General features: G+C 44.7%; 1 protein-coding gene across 2 annotated transcripts in view; it reads left to right on the top strand.

The window, feature by feature from the left end:
- Window positions 1-19035, top strand: part of USP8 (ubiquitin specific peptidase 8) — a 1053131-nt gene that overhangs the window by 251853 nt on the left and 782243 nt on the right. The gene's annotated exons all lie outside the window — the stretch shown is intronic.

The following is a 19035-nucleotide window of genomic DNA, read 5'->3' as shown; positions in this document are numbered from 1 at the left end:
TCTTAATAAGAGTGTGCCTGGCTATCAAACTAAAAGTAAAGCAAGATGACCGTGTGTTCAAAACCTATCTGACCCTCACACTAACCTACACAATCAAAAGGTGAAAGGCAAATGTCTGTTTCCAACTCAACAAAAGTGTGTAATAGTTCAAAGGTGTAATTCCAAAAAAGAAATCCTTATGTCCAGGGTTTGATTCCCTTCCCCCTGAATTAATTCAGGAAAACTGTTGAAAGGTTTTTGTTCTATGATAATCTAACTCTATCAGACATACAACTGTTCAAAATTAGGATTTCCTGGTACACTCTCCCGCCAGGAGTCTGAACTGAATCTCTAGATCTCCTGCTGTACTCTACTGCCAGGCATCTTTCACTGTATCTTTTCCTTTCCTCTACCTTAAGGATTCCGGTTGTACTTCCCCACCAGGAATTGCTCTCTGGTTCTCGCAGATCCCCTTGTGTACTTTCCTGCTAGACCTCTATTTCCAAAAACGGCTCACTGCCTGATGCATATTTTTCACAAGGTCTTTTCTCCATTGTTCACTTTCCATTAAAATATACACAACTGCACTGCCTCACTGGTTGTACCTTGTTGACTTCAGATGTTGCTTGCTTCAACTTCCCCCTTAGTGATATCCCACATATGTGGGTCTGTTCAAGTTCTGTCTTCAACTTCTTTCTTAATGTCTTTTGGCAATGCGTGCTCCAAGTTTCCCTAAGTGTATAATTCTCCTTAAATGAGATGTCAAACGTTTGCCCTTTAGTTTCTTCTTTAGTGTCTCTTGGCTTATGGCAATACGGTTTCCAAGTTTCCCCAAATTGACATCTCGTATGAGATTTGTAACCCTTTTGCCCTTTATTTCTACTTAGTCGGTATTCAGAATAATGCCCCAAGTGTTCATTAACTTGTTGGCATGTCCCAGGGCCCCCAACTCTTCTAGGTTGACTCACCGTTGTAACGTGTAGCTCCGGCGATGGATTTTCTTTGGGCACGCTTCCCTTGTCAGGCAGTCCCCTCCAGTTCCTGCGTCAGCTTTTCACCTTTTCGTTGATGGAACCATTCCCACTCCACAGGACCGCTTCTCCCCTGTTCCGGTGGCAAACGCCTCACTTCTAGCAGTCCCTCCAGGTCCCCCACTATGCCTGTACTGGTGTTCCTCTCCTCCGGTCTGCTATACCTCCATACGGTTGCCGGTAAGCACTTTCTTCTTCCTGCTCGGCTAGTCTCTGTGAATCTGCCTCTGGGTTTGCTTTCCATACCACGCTCTGTGCAGCTCTCCTTCTCTCTCTCCTACTTGCTTGCAAGTGTTTTCCAAGTTTAAATGTCCCACGCAGCTGATTGGGACCCTGACAACTGGGCTGCATGTTGTAGTTGGTATCACTTTTGTTCCATACTGACTCCCTGCTCCTCTTTGTCATCTTAGTCCTTACGGTTTCCTGGGTCTTGGAATCCAAAGAATTTTGAAACTGTTTTAAGTTACATTGTTGGATGTTTTTATTCAAATAACGACCATCATAGACATTAGATGTTAAATGTGTTTTAGAGGTGTTGGGTACATTGAAGGGGAGATACAGTTCTGTTTGGAATGTTAGTAGAAATGGGTCTCTGGGTTTTATAATTAAAGGGTTCTGAATAATGAAAACATGCCATCAGAAACTTGGGAATTAGGTGTTATTCTCCCGAACAGCCATCTTCACCCATATGATCCACCCTCAGAATACCACCACCAGGGCCGGGATCAGGTAGCGGCTACCTTTCCCTGGCCACACGGGAGGAGACGTTAGGCTGGGAAATCAGTGAGGACTCTGTAGAATTCATCACAGGCTAATGTTTTGTGATTAGAGAATGTTCGCTCTTCGCTGCAAAAGTAGGATGCTTTTTAAGGCACATACTGGCATTACCTACCTCCTTCCCGATTTATTCTATTCACAATGAGCTAGTACAACCCTAAATTACTGTTGAACTGACGCTGAGGCTAATCCATATGTGGTTGTTTGTGTGGAGTAATTCTAACACTTTGGTGACCTAAATTGGATATGCTTACTACAGTGAGGAAGGATAGCTGCCTCTTACTTCGCTGAGGAAGGATAGCTCAGGGGCAACTCGTTTGTCTTGGAAGCAAGACAACGCAGTGCAACACAGGTTTGAATTCCGATCCCGCGCTTAGAAACCACTCACTGGTATGAAGCAGGTTATTTTTTTCTTTTTTTTTTAATTGTTTATGGTTTGTAGCTCAAACCTTACATTTGAATATTTACATAAAAATCATGTTTCAACGTCTACATTCATTATTACGTTCAATTCAGTCAACTATCTGTCTTCTCTTGTCCGTAGCCAAGTTCAGCCAAATGACTATTGTTTCATGTGGGAGCGAAACGCTTACAACAGTCTTTGGATTATTCATCCTTCCGCCAAATATCCATCAGCGGATATAGTTGTCCAGAAGTGTACAGAGTTTGTGACCATGCGTCTGTTGTTTACGATCAATATCTGAACAGCGTTCAGATTTTTCTAATTCTGTCGGGGCACTGGAGTATTTTCAACTAAATGCAAGTTGTTCATTGTTTAGTGCTTCGCATTCCATGACAATGTGTTTGATTGTTTCTGTTGTCTCTTCTTTTTTGCACAATCTGCACTATTTGGTAATTTCCTTATTGGGACATCATTCCTCATTGATCTCCAGAGTTTGCAGTAGATTCAGTCTGAACCTTAGGAACGTGTCTCGGATGTGTCGGTCAGGAACTAAGCTTAGATAATGCGGGAGTTCATTTAATGCCCGTGCCTCGCTGTCACATGTTAGTTAATTTGTAGAGATTCTTCCTATTTTGGGTTTCGATCCAGTCATTTCTTGCAAGATGTTTTTTTGCTATCTGTGGCCTCTTTATCAGCATGTCCATGGTTATCTCTTGTTGAGTGCATATCTTCATGGCGGCTTCTTTCCATACGATCAAAACCGTGTCATTGGCCTGTAAATTCGTAGTGCTCAGGAAAACAAGTGCAGGTATGGAATCTCCATTATTAATCTTTCTGAATAGATCCAAAGTTTTCCACATCACAATTGAGTGCAGGGACTGCAGGCCTAGTTCATATCTTATCTTGGACATGGGGGTTGCTTGCTAAGCACGTTATAAAAGAACAATTATAATGACAGGTTCTCAGACTAAAGTTTCTTTGATAAGATATATTATTGAGACCTTGAGTGTGATAAATCTAGCCCCGTACTTTCAGAATCCACATTCTATATCAAAAAAGATCTAGAAACTGTGTCAAAATCCATTAGAGCAACATGGTCCAGCCAGAGAGACGATTATGAGCTAACTAAACCAAGCAATAAAGCCCACTTTGTTGTAACATCTCTTAACACAATACAACCTAATTTCACGTAGATGCCCACAATTGGGGAACGATTAGGAGTACTACTTTAATTCCCATTTTGAAAGCTAGAGGCTATAGAGAATATAGACCTGTGCTTTTTTTCCCTAAATTACTATCCAATATGTGGTCTCTTGGGAGCTGCTGATTTATTTGAGTGTGGCAATTGGAATAATGAGGTGAAATGGTTTAGGTTGTGCAATATTAGTTTTTATTATAATGAATAGTTTGTGTATTATGTTAATGCTATTTTTGTATAATTTTTGGGTCATTTTAGAACTCTTTTTTTTTATTGAATACCTTTTTTTAATGTCTGTGTTATTTTGTTTTAATAATAAACATAAATTAACAAATACAAACATGGTGTGCAGATTATCAACTGAATCTATTTGTCATATAGGCTAGCATTGATGCAAAACCTCACTTTGGCCGACTTCTCTCCCTTCCCCTGAGCACTTCTTAGTTTTCTCATACTTTCCAATACAATTCCTCCCGACAAAAAACCCTCACAAAATACTGTGTACGAGCCATCGCCCTAGGTTTATTTGTTAATCGCGTCTTCATCCTCTAGGGCAAACATTGCCTGTGTAGCTTCATTCCAAGCTTTAATTCACACATTTCTCTCATGCATCATGCTCTTCATCGCCCTATACCACACTGTAGTCTCTGCCAGGGACCATCTTTTCAGATCTTCCCACCAAGCCTCAATCCTGGGGCCTTCTACTGATTTCAAGGCCAGTACAATTCTCTGTTTTGCTAATATACATATCAGGTCTTTCATTTGGAGACGTGCGTCTTGTGTTTCCCACCCCTTGGAAATAATCCCAATAGGCAGTATTCGGGAGGCCAGGATTGCATCAGGAGCCCTCCCTAACCCCCCTCAACTCCCCCGCTAGGCACCCTCCTCATTATCCCCTCCCAAAGCCTTCCAATCACTGGGCATGACCAGAACATGTGTAACATGTCATCTTCCCATTGTGAACATCTTTGGCAAGTTTGATCTTTTCTTCCTTCAATTTGTATTAATATGTGTGGGGTCATGTACGCCCTATGTGTGACATAGAACTGGGTGAGTTTAAATGTAGTGTTTCTGGAGACTTCTTTGGTGTACATCAATGCCCTGCTCCATTCTGCGTACGTGAAGACTACCGACCTCCATCTCCCATTTCCCACGTGCCATTTGCTCTATTGTCCCAGTGACTCCCAGAAGCAAATCAAGCAGTCTAGAGACAGTGTCCTCCTTCTGACACATCATATACATGGTATCCAATATTGCGGTGGTCTCTACTTCATTTTCCATGTTCAGCCACCTCATCTTAATTTTCTTAGCCAAGCCTAAGTATAATTAAAACTGGCCTTTATGTATAGCATAGTCGCTGACTAGGGTCCCAAAGTCTATTAACTTATCCTCTTACTAAGTCGCCTACCTTTGCTATCCCTTTGCTTTACCAGTGTTCCCTGAACTGGAGAACAAGGTGTTGTTGCTCCCCGATTATCCCTGCCAAAGGGACATGTGTGGAGCATGAATTGGTCATTTTCAGATGCTTCCAGACCCTGCTTCATATTTTACCATCCTTCCAACAGTGCGCAGGGTCTAGGCAATGTGATGTCCCCTGCCCAAAAACAATTGTCGTCCCTTCATTGGCTTCAGAAATAAGGTGTCTTGCGAAGTCTCATCACCTAGCCAGTTCACAACGAAGTGTAGCTGACCTGCCAAATAATAATATTCAAAGTGGGGAGCACTTATCCCGTTCTCTCTATGGTCTCTCTGCAGAGTGCCACTCTGTTCCTACCGTTATCCCACAGAAATTCCCTAGCCATTTTGTCCAATTGTTGAAAGAATGCTCCGGGTATACTGTAGGGTATGTTTATAAAGTAAAATAGGAGGCGTGGGAGTACAGATTTATCCCGGTTAACTCTTATTCCTGGAAACATAGCAAACTGGTCAATAACATCCAGTAAATGTGGTAGGTTGTCCTCTGGCTGATTGACTTGCAACAGCATATCATCGGCATACAGGGAGACCAGGTGTATTACTCCATCTATTACAATCTCAGCATCTGCATATTCTTCCCTGTGAAATAGCATTGGGGACAACGGGCAGCCCTGTTTAGTGCCACTGTGAACCTCCCATGCCTCTGAAATGTCACCTGGGGCACAGTATAAATCAGTTTCTCCCATTGCAAAAATACTTTGCAAATGCTAAAACTTGCTTGCAAGGGTCGCTAACAGCCAGTCCCAATGGACCGAATCAAAGTCCAAAGAGGCCACAGCGCAGTCCTTTGTTAATTGATTAGTGGAATCTATAACGTGGTGTAACGTCCTCAGGCTCCATGAGGTGTTGCGTCCCGGGACATAGCCTGTCTGATCTGAGTGAATTAGGTCACCTGTTACTCCCTTGAGCCCGTTAGCCAGTACTGCAGTTAACATTTTGCAGTCCTGGTTTACCATTGACAGGGGTCTGTAAGATTGGCAGCTCTGTGTAGGCTTACCAGGTTTAAGGATGGACACTATGGTTGATTCCCTCAGGCTCTTCAGCAACATCCCCGTTTTGTATGACTCTGTGAAAGTTTCCAGTAGTCTAGGGGCCATCATTGTTGTGTAAGCTATTTAAAGCTCTCTGGGGGGTTTGTCTGGTCCCGGGGTCTTGGCCGTCGGGAGTTCCGATATTACTGCGCTCATTTCTTCTAGTATTAGTGGGGTGTCTAATGCTTCCGCTTGTTCCGGCTCTAATCTAGATAACTTAATTAGGTTTAAGGCCTTACCAATGTGCCTGTCTGCCTCTGTTATATCTTCAGAATAAAGAGACCTATAGAATTTGGAGAATACCTCATGGATCCCATGCTGGTTTCTAACAGTCTCTCCGTGCTCGTCGACTATGGAATGGATAATTTCCCTAATTCATTCTTACACATCTATGCCAGCAGTCTCCCTGGTTTATCTACCTCTGCATGCAACCTTTGTGTATACTTCATAAAATCTAACCTACCCAGCCTCTCCCATTCTTCGATGCATTTTTGTTTCAACCCAAACAGACTACTCGTCCCCTCTGACTTTACCTCCTCTGCTTTTTCCAACCTTGCAATGTCATCTTCAATTTCCTCCAAATTCCGCAAGATTCCCTTCCGGAGGCCTCCCATTTTTCCTGTTACCGCTCCTCGCACGACCACTTCAAAGGCGTCCCAGAGTGTGCCTACTTTAGCCACGCTACCCGTGTTGGTTTCAAAGTATTCCTCTATCTGTTCCCCCAGGTAAGCACTAAAATCATCATCCAGCAGAGCTTCCGCCCTTAATCTCCAAGTGGGTATCGGGGTTTTGTGTGCAGTGCCCTGCCATATTGCTACTAACGGTGAGTGATCCGAGAGTACCCTAGCCTTATAATCTATGTGTGCAAACTCTCCTAGTGTCTCAGTCCCTGTGAAAATACAATCTATCTGTGTCTGCACATCGTGTGGGGTTGAATTTTACGAGTAGCAACGCTCTCCCCATGCATTCCCATCCAGATGTCTACCGCTCCTAGGTTCCGTAAAAAAGAGAACTTAACGCTCCAGCCGGTGGTGCTGGTTTCTTGTGTTTGTCTGTCCTGTCTAAGGTGGTGTGAAGGGTTCAATTTAAAATATCCACCCCATATCCATATGGACTCTGTATTGACAATTTGGAGTGCAAGAATTTGAAGAGTGCTGTCGCTTTATGACTAGGTGCATAAGTGTTCACAAAGCAGACTCCTATTTTCTCACTGTCCTTGTACTAGGACTAATCTGCCTTCCTCATCTTTTTCGAACTCTAATATCTGGAAGGGCACAATGTGAGCAATCCAAATAAGGACTCCTCTGGAGTATGCCGAAAAGGATGAACCATACAGCTTACCTCCCCACTTCCTGCCTATCGCAGCCTGCCTATCGGCAGTAATGTGTGTTTCTGATGTTTGTTAATCTGCTTAGAATCACATGCTTTGCATAGTCCGACAGCCAGTGGTCACTGCGGAGTATTGCATTTTGTTTTTCGTAGTCGAAAAGGGGACGTCGACATAATAGGGGACGTGTCTTTAATACTATCCCTATAGTGACGTGTAGTGTACCCAAAATCCCTCACGCGTCGAGGTCCCTCAGATTGTTTTTTTCTACCCAGAATACTGGTCGCCTTATGCGGAGCTCGTAAGCGACATTGCCGTTACCATTTATTCGACCCGTGGTCGTTTTTTGTCAGTTATCGTTCAATCCAAACACCTCCTGCCCTCTCTTCGACAGCTAAGCAACTTCCCTGCCGAGTCAAGATCTTCGGCGGCGGTGGTTTAGACGAAGGCGATCCTGTCGGTGCTGCCGAACACGTGGCCTGGCCTCGCCGGCCTACATAGTAGGGAGAGTGGGGGTTGTTGGGACATTTCTTTTTCCTTTTAGAATGCCTTTCTCTTCTCCCCCTCTTTCCTTCAGGGTCGTTATCACTTATTATTGCATCCTCTGCTATGGAGAGGACTCCCTTTAGATTTTGCCCTCGTAACAGCAAATTCACGTGGAAAGATAAGCATAAGCGGTGTAACCGCTGCTTACCCCTCGACCACAACGAGGCAGGCTGTGCGGCTTGTAAACTTCTTCGTCCTAAAACTTTAAAGGACTGCAGGGTCAAGAGGTGGGCAGCGTACGCTATGTCGAAGGCTGATTCCTCACCCGCCGCCGCCGAATGTGACGAGGGGGACAATGATTACGCTACCTCCGTATCGGAGGTTGTTGACCTCTCTAAGGAGCGCTCCCGCTCCTCCGCATCTGTCCCCGGCCCCTAAAAGTTCAGTTCACGCCCTACTTATGGGGATGTAGAACCCGGCGAGGCGACGCCGACGCACATAAAAAAGTAAAAACTAAACGCACAACCCAAGGCCCATTATCGACTAAGTCAAAAAAGGCCCCAGCGCCAACGGAGACACCGAATCCATCGGCGGCTTCCGCCGACCATAAGGGTCGCAAGCCCTCCCCGCAACCGCATGCGCGACTAGTGACTGGGCCATCTGCTACTAAGGGCGCTGTCAATAAAAGTCACACGAAACACCTCGTAAAAGAGCGCCCATCAGCGAAAAGGTTCCGGCAATGCCGAAAACCTCTCATGACCAACCCTCGACGGACAAACTAGTCGTCGAAAGCTTGGCTCGTATAGTCTCCACTGACGCTCACAGACGGATGGCGAAAGAGTCGCCGACACACGCACACAGGGCCAGGGAGACGCCGAAACCTACAGAGGGTATGCCAGAACCTCCCCCCACGTCGAAAGGTTTCTCAGAGGACGAAGGGGGTATATCCTCAATGCTATGGGAGCGATCTCGATGCATAGAGGCGGAGGAACACTCCTTTCCGCCACTAGACAGTTCAGGGGGTTCCCAGTGGACTTTGGCAATATTCCAATCATGTATGGACAAACTAGATAGGTTTATATCCACCCCTGAACACATTACACCTAAAAGGCCTAGAGAGATACTTTATGAAGACCGTAGGGCCAAATATCCAAGACTCTTTAACCCAATTCAAGAGGATATGGAATCATATGACCTCACTGAAGAGGAGCCACATTTTCACAAAGATGAGGAGTTCCTCAATACTGAAGATTTACAAGACCCTGTAGAGGGCGTTGAAGAATACACAGACATAGGTGGAAGTGGTTTTGAAGAAGACCCAGACATAGGGGGATCACAGCCCTGGCAGTCTCCAGGGGCGTCAACAGACACTGATGTTTTGGATCTGTCTTCTCCTCAGACCACACTGGTCAGAAACCCGTCACCAGTAGATGACCAGCTCACTTTGAATGCACTGCTACGAAGAGCAGCTGCACATTTTGAAATTGAGACAGGGGAGATTACTCCAGAGGTAGACTTTGTGGAAAAGATTATTAAGGAAAAACCACATACTAGTCAGGCCATTCCCCTTCTTGCCTCAGTCAAGAGACGACTCGTTCCATCTTTATCCACACCTGCATTGGTTAGAGGGGTCAACCCAAAAATTGAGAAGCTTTTTAGCCCCTAACAGTCAGATCCCTTATATATAAGGGGTCACTCCATACCAGATTCCTTGGTAGTAACCACCTCAAGGAAGAGGGCAGGGGTTCCGCTATCTACTAGCGAAGCACCCCCAGACAAGCAGGGAAAAAAGCTGTATGCCTTGGGGAAAAAGGATTACATCCTCAGCAGCTTTCTCCACGCGGATTGCCAATAACAATACTTTCCTGGCAAGCTACGCTGATGCCCAATGGGGAAAATTGCGCGAAGGTCTGGAAAAAACTCCTGAGCCCTTACAAACCCGTTTGTTAGCCATTGTGATGGAAGGTACTCGGGTTAACCAAAGCATTGTTAAAAAATACACCCGATGTTGCGGAAACGGCTGGCCGGTCTCTAGTCCAGGCGGTACTTCTCAAGCGTCATGTTTGGCTCAGGAACTCAGGTTTTAAGCCAGAAACTTAGGTGTCCCTCATCAACAAACCAATCGAGGACTCAAACCTGTTTGGTAAGGCGGTGGACGATGCAGTGGAGACAGCTAAGAAGGAATTTGAAACCCTAAAGACTTTAGACAAGATCACAAGACCTCCTAACATGCGAGGGTACAACGACAAAACAACCAAGAACAACAACAATACTCCTCAGCAGGCAACTGGTCCTCCACTCAGGGAACCAGTGGACAATATGCTCAGAGAGGACAACGTTGTGGCAAGGGAAGAGGTCGGGGCCCCACTCCCAGAAGCTCCCCGGCTGCCAACACCAAATGACCCGAAGGTTCGGATCCCCTCCCATGCATCTCCGGTTGGGGGCAGGTTAACATCATTTCTACAAGCATGGGAGGGAATTACCACAGACCGCTGGGTATTGTCAACTATAGCCCGCGGTTACTGCATCGAATTCAGTCGGTCCCCTACATTCAGACCCCCAAAGGGAAGACGCCTATTACCGCAGCACCTCGCCATCCTTCTTCAGGAAGTCGAACTGCTACTAGAAAAAGGAGCATTAGAGGTTGTGCTTCCATCACAGGTAACGGAAGATATTTATTCAGTGTACTTCCTTGTTCCCAAAAAGGATTTAACCATGCGCCCTGTACTAGATCAGCGAACACATTTGTAAAACATCAAAAATTTCGTATGGTGACTTTGCAGGAAGTAATTCCCCTGCTCACACAGGGGGATTACATGACAACACTGGACATGAAAGATGCATACTTTCAAGCCGAGAGCACATTCTACTCGAGGCACTGGGGCATCCATAGCATTCATTGCAAATGTTCCCCTTGAGTCCATTTGCAAAGCGGCAACCTGGAGTTCTGTACACACCTTTACAAAACACTATTGTCTAGATGTCCATTCTAAATCTGATTCCCAGGTGGGACAAGTAGTATTAAGACATCTTTTCTCTACTGTTCCTTCTCACAACCCACCTCCAACTCCGGGTACTGCTCGCTAGTCTATGCACAGTATGTGATTCTAAGCAGATTAACAAACATCAGAAGACATGCATTACTTACCGTAAAAGCATTTCTGATGGTTGTATCTGCTTAGATTCACATGTGCCCACCCTTCCTCCCCGCTCGGATGGAAGGAACATAGACGTCTTATTACTTTCTCTCTTTTCTGTACTCACTCACGTAAGATAAGGCACCCTTAGGGCAGAAAAAATACAAACAGAGGGACCTCAACGTGTGAGGGATTTTGGGTACACTACATGTCATAGGGATAGTATTACAGACACGCCTATGTAGAGGTCCCCTTTTCGACTATGAAAAACAAAATGCAATACTTTGCAGTGACCACTGGATGTCGGACTATGCACAGAATGTGAATCTAAGCAGATACAACCATCAGAAATGCTTTTACAGTAAGTAATGCATGTCGTCTTACAGCATTGCCACCTGTATGCACCTCCTGATCAAATAGATATGCATTCGCAGTCTCTTAATGTTATTATTTAACCCTCTTACGTTCCAGGTGACTATGCCTAGTCTGTTAATTTTCATATATTTTTGAGGCTGGGTCTAATTCCCACCACCCCTTCAGCTCATCTCTTGTATATCTGCCATTTGGCCATTTCCCCTTTTCTCGTTGCAATATCTCCACCCAACCGCCTACACTTTTGGGCATGTTGCCACTGTCTGTCTACTCACAGAGGGGGTCGGGTGCCCAAAATGCATCTAATGCATCTACATTCTCATATCACTCACCTATACTGGACTTGCCACAATTCAACCTGCCCACTAACTCAAACATAACCTGAAAACCTCCCATCACCCCTAACAGTGACCCCACAGCGATTCTCCTGCGTGGGCCGAACTGCTTCTCACGTATGCCCTGCTCCCTCCTTGGATAACGTGCAGTAGCTTGATTTCTTAAAACTGACATCTGAAACAACAACAACTGGGACTCACCCACCGCCATTAACTGCAGCCGACAGTACTTATGCTCTGTCTGTGTCCCAGCTCCATCACCTCTGCATTGTCTACTATAATATTCTCACGCCATTTCACTGTAATGCCTCAGTCGGGTAACGGGTTCGGATCATATTCCTCATTCCAGCCAGGTGTCATCCTGTCATGGGTCATTGTCATTCCTTCTCTGAAGCTGCAAAATCCCTGGGGCATCCATCCCCTTCTGGACCTCGTTGGTACTTGCGAGGAAATGCGACTTCCCATTATGTAAAATCTTCAGTTTGGCAGGGTAGATCAGCATGTATTGTACATTTGCTCTCCTCAATCGTTCCTTGGCTGGCCCAACCCTTGCTCTGCGTTGTTGGACCACTGCAGTATAATCAGGATAGATTGCCATTTTCGCTGATTCCCCTGGTGATGGTTCCTCCCTCTCTGGAAAAAGACAAGATTTTTTTCCCTGTCCTTGTAGTTCAAAATCTTTGCTATCACAAGCACTGGGGGAGCACCCGGTGGAGTCTTTTTCGTTAGTGCCCTGTGTGCTCTTTCAACCGTGAAACCCTGGGTCAACTTTCCCAGGCCCACTTCCTGTAGGAGCAAGTTTTCGATGTAGGCCGTAGGGTCTCTGCTGTCTTCTCCTTCGGGTAATCCAAGTATTCTGACATTGTTCCTATGGGCCCTCCCCTCAGCGTCCTCCGCTCTATGTTCCAATGTCTTCACCCAGTCAAGCATGTCTGCCATATGGGACTGGGCATTGGTGATGATTGTCGTGTTATCCCATACCTGCTGTTCCACAGTGCCTATCCGGTCAGCTAGATTGCGCAGATCCTGGCATAGTAGCCCTACGTCTACTATCACTGCATCAATTTTATATTCCAGCGCAGTTTTCAGCTCTGCATTTGCTTCCAATATGGGGCCTTCGTCCTGCACTACCACCTGTGGCGATCCTGTTGTTTCTCCCTGGTCATCTTGGTGTGTGGTGGTAATGTCCTCTTTCTGCGAGAATGTTTACATGACTGTCTGCCTGGATTTCCCTTTGTGGTTCTTGTCCGCCATCTCAGGTCGAATTCTTCCTATGTTTTATATTATGATAGTGATGCCGCAGTCTTTACTTCCACTGTCCAACCTCTACACCGGGGCTCAGGCCTCCCTCTTCTGTTCCAGCATTCTCATCCGTGGCAGCAGCCCTATCAACCTTGAGACCACAACACGCTGTGCCAGCAACTGAATCGCGGTGCGATATTGCCCCTGCTTTGGAGGTCGATCCCCTGTGCCAGATGTCTGCCTAGGTCTGTGAACGTTCCTCCAGCAGTGTCCCAATAGCACGTGTTGCGTGCATGTCTCTGTGGTTGCAAACTGCTATTGATCGGGTCCCAAGTTGCCTGTCTCTGGGAGCGACATCCGATGTTTACTGCCCTGTTGATTCACCATGGGATTCTAGATCACCAAATTTCTTGTATTTCCAGGGTGCATACCGTGGTGTACAGATTTAACGAACTGATTTATATGGTCTTGCGTGATGTGTTCTCTCGACTATATTTTATGCATTGTCTTGTGCCAATACGGGTTGCTTTGCCTTTCCCCGGGTGACGTTACCCCATTCCCTTTATATGCCTGTCGGTTGCGGGGCCCCTCTTACTGCTGGTTCCTGCATGTGGTCTCCGTGTGCTGCGGAGTCCTGTCGGCCCCCACCAGGGGCAGCAGGGCCTTTGTGCCACCGTTGAGGCTTCTCAGTTGAGGCTTCTCGTGCAGCGGCGACCACTCTCCTCTGCACCCCCATCAGTCTCGCGTTTGTCTCCCAGTAATGTGGTTCACTGTCCCGATATCTGCCCTGTTCGGTTGCTCTCCCTTCAGGCCTCTGTCCCACTGCCTCACTTCCTTTCACTGCGCAGGCTCTTGTAACCTCCTGTCTTCCTCGCTCGCAGGCCGGGCTTTGTTGGGTTATGCTGCCCTCTCTCGTCTCAGGCCGTCAGTGCCAGCTACAAGTCCCTCTTCATGTAGCGCAGACCTCCAGGGAGCCACCGTCATCTGCGTCGGCAGGCTGGGAAACGCATCCGCAGTAGGATTATGTCCCGGCCGCCCTATTGGGAGCCACAACCACACTTTTCGATCTCATTGTTCTCAGCATGCTTTAGTTTTTGTTACACCTGCTGTTTTTCCTCGGTTCTTATCCTGCAATTTCGAAGAAAATCGGGCATTTGCAAGGATCTTTCCTAGGATCGAGCGGGCGCTCCAAAGAAATGCTCCCTGTTTACATGGCAGCTAGCCACGCCCCGCCACGCCCCTCCCTATTTATTTGTGATTTGTCTGTGTAACGTTTATGGGCATGTACTGAAATAGTTATAATTGATTCACTTGTAAAACATGTTTCCTCTAATCATTTAATCTAATGCAGTGCCTCTGCTCACACTATTCTTGGTGCCATGCACAACCAAGTAGCAAGGCCACTGCCTCCAACCATGCGTTGGAAGGGGTTGCTGGCACCCAAGCCAGAAAAAAGGTTTAAAAACATGTAGCTAAATTCTAATCTGAGTCACTTTTCAATAGTGATGGGGGAATTCTATGGTCAGGATGATGACCAGTTCTAGAAATCTTTCCAGGACTATTTGAACACCGAAAAATATCCTAAATTCTGCAGAGTGCCACCCCCCACCCCCTACAAATTCAATGTAGGAATGTAATCTTGTTTATAAGATGAGACAAAGAGGACTACTTCAATGTCAATATTTTGGCTTATTTGGTATTTTTTGTGTAGTTTGTTTTATCCCTTTGTATGTGTTCTAGATGGAGCATATATAGTCTCGGATAAAGCATCAATGGTTGTGAAAGGGCAGTTCCATTCAGTATTATTGAAACCATTATTGTAATTGCCAGTGCCACCGTAGAGAAAATCTGAAAAACATCCCATTAAATGTGTTCACGCTTGGGGTCCTTATACTATATGATTTTCTTTTGTTAACAAAATATCCCACCTTGAATACTTTCAGAAAACCTTGAGCAATTGAGCAACAAATCATTGACACCAGTGTACATAATCTTAAGCTTTTAGGTGACACACTTTCTGAAAAGAAGCACAGGGCTTGGTGTCGTTCCTGCTGTCCAGTGGTACAATGTAACTCAAGCATACTCAGTTTGTAAATGGTCCACATCTGTGGTTACTTTTATTTCTGTTCGAATTCTCTCCCTTTCTTTACCCCTTCTTTCTTTACATCGTCTTACTATTGTATTCTGTTTCCATCTTTTTCTTATATCTTTCAATATTTTCTACATCGTTGGATGCATTGTAGAGTGGGAATAAAGAATAGAAGGCTGGAACAGAGAAAAGTTGGACAGAAAGAAGGAGCAATGAAGATAAAAGATGGAGATGGAAAAACGCATGGAAAGAAAAAGGTGTACCTATTGAAATAAAGGTTGAAGTATGCAAAGTAAGAAGGATGGAATTGTTGAAAGAACCAAGGGTGGAAAACTAAGGAGTGGAAAAGAAAGAGGTACACAATGGAATGAACACAAGATGAAACATGGAATGGCAAAATATGTGGGCAAAGAAAGGTAGCTTGTGAAAGAAGGAAAGACAACAAATATACAGAAAAAAAGATCAAAGACGAGATGAATAGAAAAAGAGCTGCTGAGAAAGAAGGAATGGTTTGTGGAAGGATGGAAAGAAAGATAGGATAGAAAGAAAACCTGAAAGAATTATTGCAGAATAGAAAGAAAGATACGTGGAAAAGAATCAAACAATGGAAGGAATGAAAGAAAAGGTTAAAATGAAAGATGGATTCATCAACTATTTGTAAACTGAGCATTGTTAGTTGTACTGTATCACTGCACATTGGGACAGACACTGAACCATGTGTTAACTTTCACATATGATGTTGGCTGAAAGCAAAAGAATGGGTGCTCTGAGGTCATCAATGTGTTGCTCAAGCTTTCCTAAAACCAACTTGCGGTAGGGTATTTTGTATAAATCCTGGGACAAAATGGCTGACAACATTAATATTGTGGAGAAGACATGCAGCCTCGTCCACAATATTGATATGCTGTGTAATCTTTCATTACAAGTTGCTACAGAGAAAAAAAGACAAGCTGAAAGAGTAATGAAATATTGCCTTTGTGGTGATGCAACTATTCTTAGCTGCACTCCCTCCCTCACAACTCTCCCCACTGATGTCACTCCCTGCATTAGCCAAGGTATAAAGCTGTGGAACAAGTGGTTGGGACTCCTAGTATGTACGTTTAAGTGACACACAACCCCTGTCGTATGAAAGGGTGCTAGTCCATGGAGAGAATGTCTTCTAAAGCTGCAGCTTTGCAAGAGAAAGAGCAGTATTCCTCCCTTGCCTGCATCAGGAGCAGGGTTCAAAACGTGTGAAAAAGGGGAAGCTATGGACTAAGACTATTTTATTACTGTGATGAATCCGGTGGAGTCATCACTTATTCCCCTCCGTTGACTTTCTCTCATGTGGCCATGACCGGCATCCGCTACCTGATCTTGACCCTGTGGGTGGCTGTATGAGGGAGGATCACTTGGGAGGAGAAAATGACCCGCGGGGGGTTGTGACTCATTGGGTGAAATACTATTTCCCCCTTTCTTCTGACAAATACCATCTAATACTTGGTCTTTAATGACATGTTGTCACTTAGCAGTCCCATCCTATAGTAAAGGTCAGAAAACCTTTTCTTTGAATCCCTCTAGTCAAACCCCTGTCTATAACACAGCCATTCACAATTCATGCATAACATCATCTAGTTTTGATGTAGCTTTTTGTAAAACCTTTGAACAACATCCACAAAGCCCAATATCAGCTATGGACTTCAATTCCCATAAAACCACAAGTACTGGGACGAGGAAGAGGAGGACGGAGTCTATGCAGACCAGAAGAAACCTGAAACCTAATGTGCAGGCTAGTTGTTTGACTGAGCCTAAGGGGTGCAGGATATTTAAAAATTGCATGATTTCTTTCTCCTCCCACCCCGGATTATTCTCTTAACTCAACATTGTCTGCTTCTGACTTTTCTAATTCTTTCTCTTTGAAAGTTCTATCCCTCCGTCGTGATATTGAAGCCTCGCTTCAATCCAACACATCACCTCCCTCTGCTCCTACTCCTCAAACTTCTATTCCTCACTTTGCCTCTGTTTCTAACGCTGATGTTCTCCTACTAGCTAAAGCTCACCCTACGGCTTCTCCTACTGATCCACTTCCTTCGGCACTCATTCCTACGGTATATCCTCTATTTTCACTTTATCTTGTTTCTTTCTTTAACATCCGTCTTGCTACGTCCACTTTTCTTACCTCATTTAAACACGCATTGATCATTCCCATTTAAAACAAACCTACAGCTAACCCATTGATCACCTCTAATTTCCGTCCTATTTCTCTTCTATCCTATCTTTCTAAACTGTTAGAGCGTCTGGTCTACACTCACATTTCTGTTTTTGTCACTGATTCTTCTCTACTTCCTCATTTTTAATCTCGCTTTCGTCCTCGTCACTCTACTGAAACTGCCTTGATCTCTTTCGGCTCGCTACTCCAAGCACTCTAATTTTCTTATTCTCTTCGATCTTTCCGCTGCTTTCGACACGGTGGATCACCCTTTACTCCTCACATCAGTTTCATCATTTGGCATTCAAGGTTCTGTTCTGTCCTGGTTCAAGTCTTACTTCTCTAACCAAACTTTCTCAGTCTCTTGTTGCGGGCAAGTGCTTGACCACAGGGAGCCCCAGGGGTCAGTTCTCTGCCCCTTCCTTTTTTCTTTATACACTTCACATCTTGCTGCTATTATCTCTTCTTTCGGTCTGTCACACCATTTCTACTCAGACAACACCCAACTATTTCTTTACCTTTCCTCTTTCCCCTGATATCCACTGCACTCTTTCAGCTTGTCTTGTGGCTGTTAAGTCTTGGATGTCTTCCCATTTTCTCACTCGTAACGCTGGGAAAACTGAGGTTCTGTTCTTTCTTGCCAACACCATTTCCCCTCATCCTCCGCCTCCATTTCTGTCTTTTCCACCCTCTAAGATTTCAATTTCAACTACAGCTCACAACCTTGGTTTGCACTTTAACTCAGATCTTTCCTTCTCTCACCCTATCTATCTTCGCGTTCTTGCCATTTACATCTTTACAACATCCGTAAAGCATGGCCATTCCTCATGTTTAAAGCCTCCACATTTGTAATCTCCTCTCTAATTTTCTCTCTCGCCTGGCCTCTCTAAACTCAGTCTTCAATTTGTCTACTATGTCTTCTTTCTTACTGCAACTCTATCTCCTCATCTCTTGCAACACTTCATTGGCTACCTTTTCACTCTCAAATTAAGTTTAACTTTCTTTGTCTTGTTTTCAAATCTCAATATGGTCTTGCTCCCAACTATCTTACTGAACTCATATCTTTCTATACTCCATCTCGCTCTCTGCGGTCTTCTGCACATTTTAAAGTCTTCTGTCAAGACTTTTGGTTCCTCACCCACCCTGCACTCAGTCGCGTTTACAATCTTTTGAACTTCTTTCTCCTCTCCATTGGAATGCTCTTCCACTTTCTCTTAGCTGTATTACTGTCTACTGTCGTCTGTGGTTCTCTCAAAACACACTTTCATCAACACCCTTGAGTGATTATAATCTGGCCTCAATTGTCTACCCAATGTTATTTTACTGTGTTCTAATTTTTATTGTACAGCGCTTTAGATTAAGACGCTCTATAAAAGACCAATAAAATACAAATACAAGCATGTAGAGGGGCACGAGTTGCCAATGTGGGGGAAAACTGACGCAAGTGTCACCATTGGCAAATATGGAAAGCACCTCAGGAAATATGCTACTGCGGTAAACGAACAGTGACACAAAAGTAGAAATACTAGGCACCTGAAGTTGTGTAAAGTTTGAATATTGTGGGAAAGTTTGAATATTGTGGGAAGATACCTGGCAGGAGAGCATACCAGGGGTTTTCAAGAACTCACAAAAGAACTCCTGGTAAGCAGAAATACCTGACACCTGGAGTTGCATAAAACTTTGTATCAAAATTCAGATATATTGGGAAGATACCCAACGGGGGAGAATACCAGGCGATCGGAAAAGCCCATAGAAGAATTCCTGGCAGGGGAGTATACCAGGCAATCCACAAAAGTTGCCAAAAGAGTTAAAGAAAAGCCGGTATGGAAATTATTGTTTGATCAAGGTAAAGAGAGACTGTGTTGGAATGTATTGTTTGACCAAGTTAAAGGAAGACTAGAACATTGTGAATCCAGTATAAAGACACAAAAAGAACTGTTGTATAAAGACACAATTTTGGCCCT

The sequence above is a fragment of the Ambystoma mexicanum genome, chromosome 11 (genome assembly GCF_040938575.1).
Source record: "Ambystoma mexicanum isolate Mex_15411 chromosome 11, UKY_AmexF1_1, whole genome shotgun sequence".
Classification (NCBI taxonomy): Eukaryota; Metazoa; Chordata; class Amphibia; order Caudata; family Ambystomatidae; genus Ambystoma; species Ambystoma mexicanum.
This window is presented reverse-complemented; position numbering and strand designations above follow the sequence as displayed.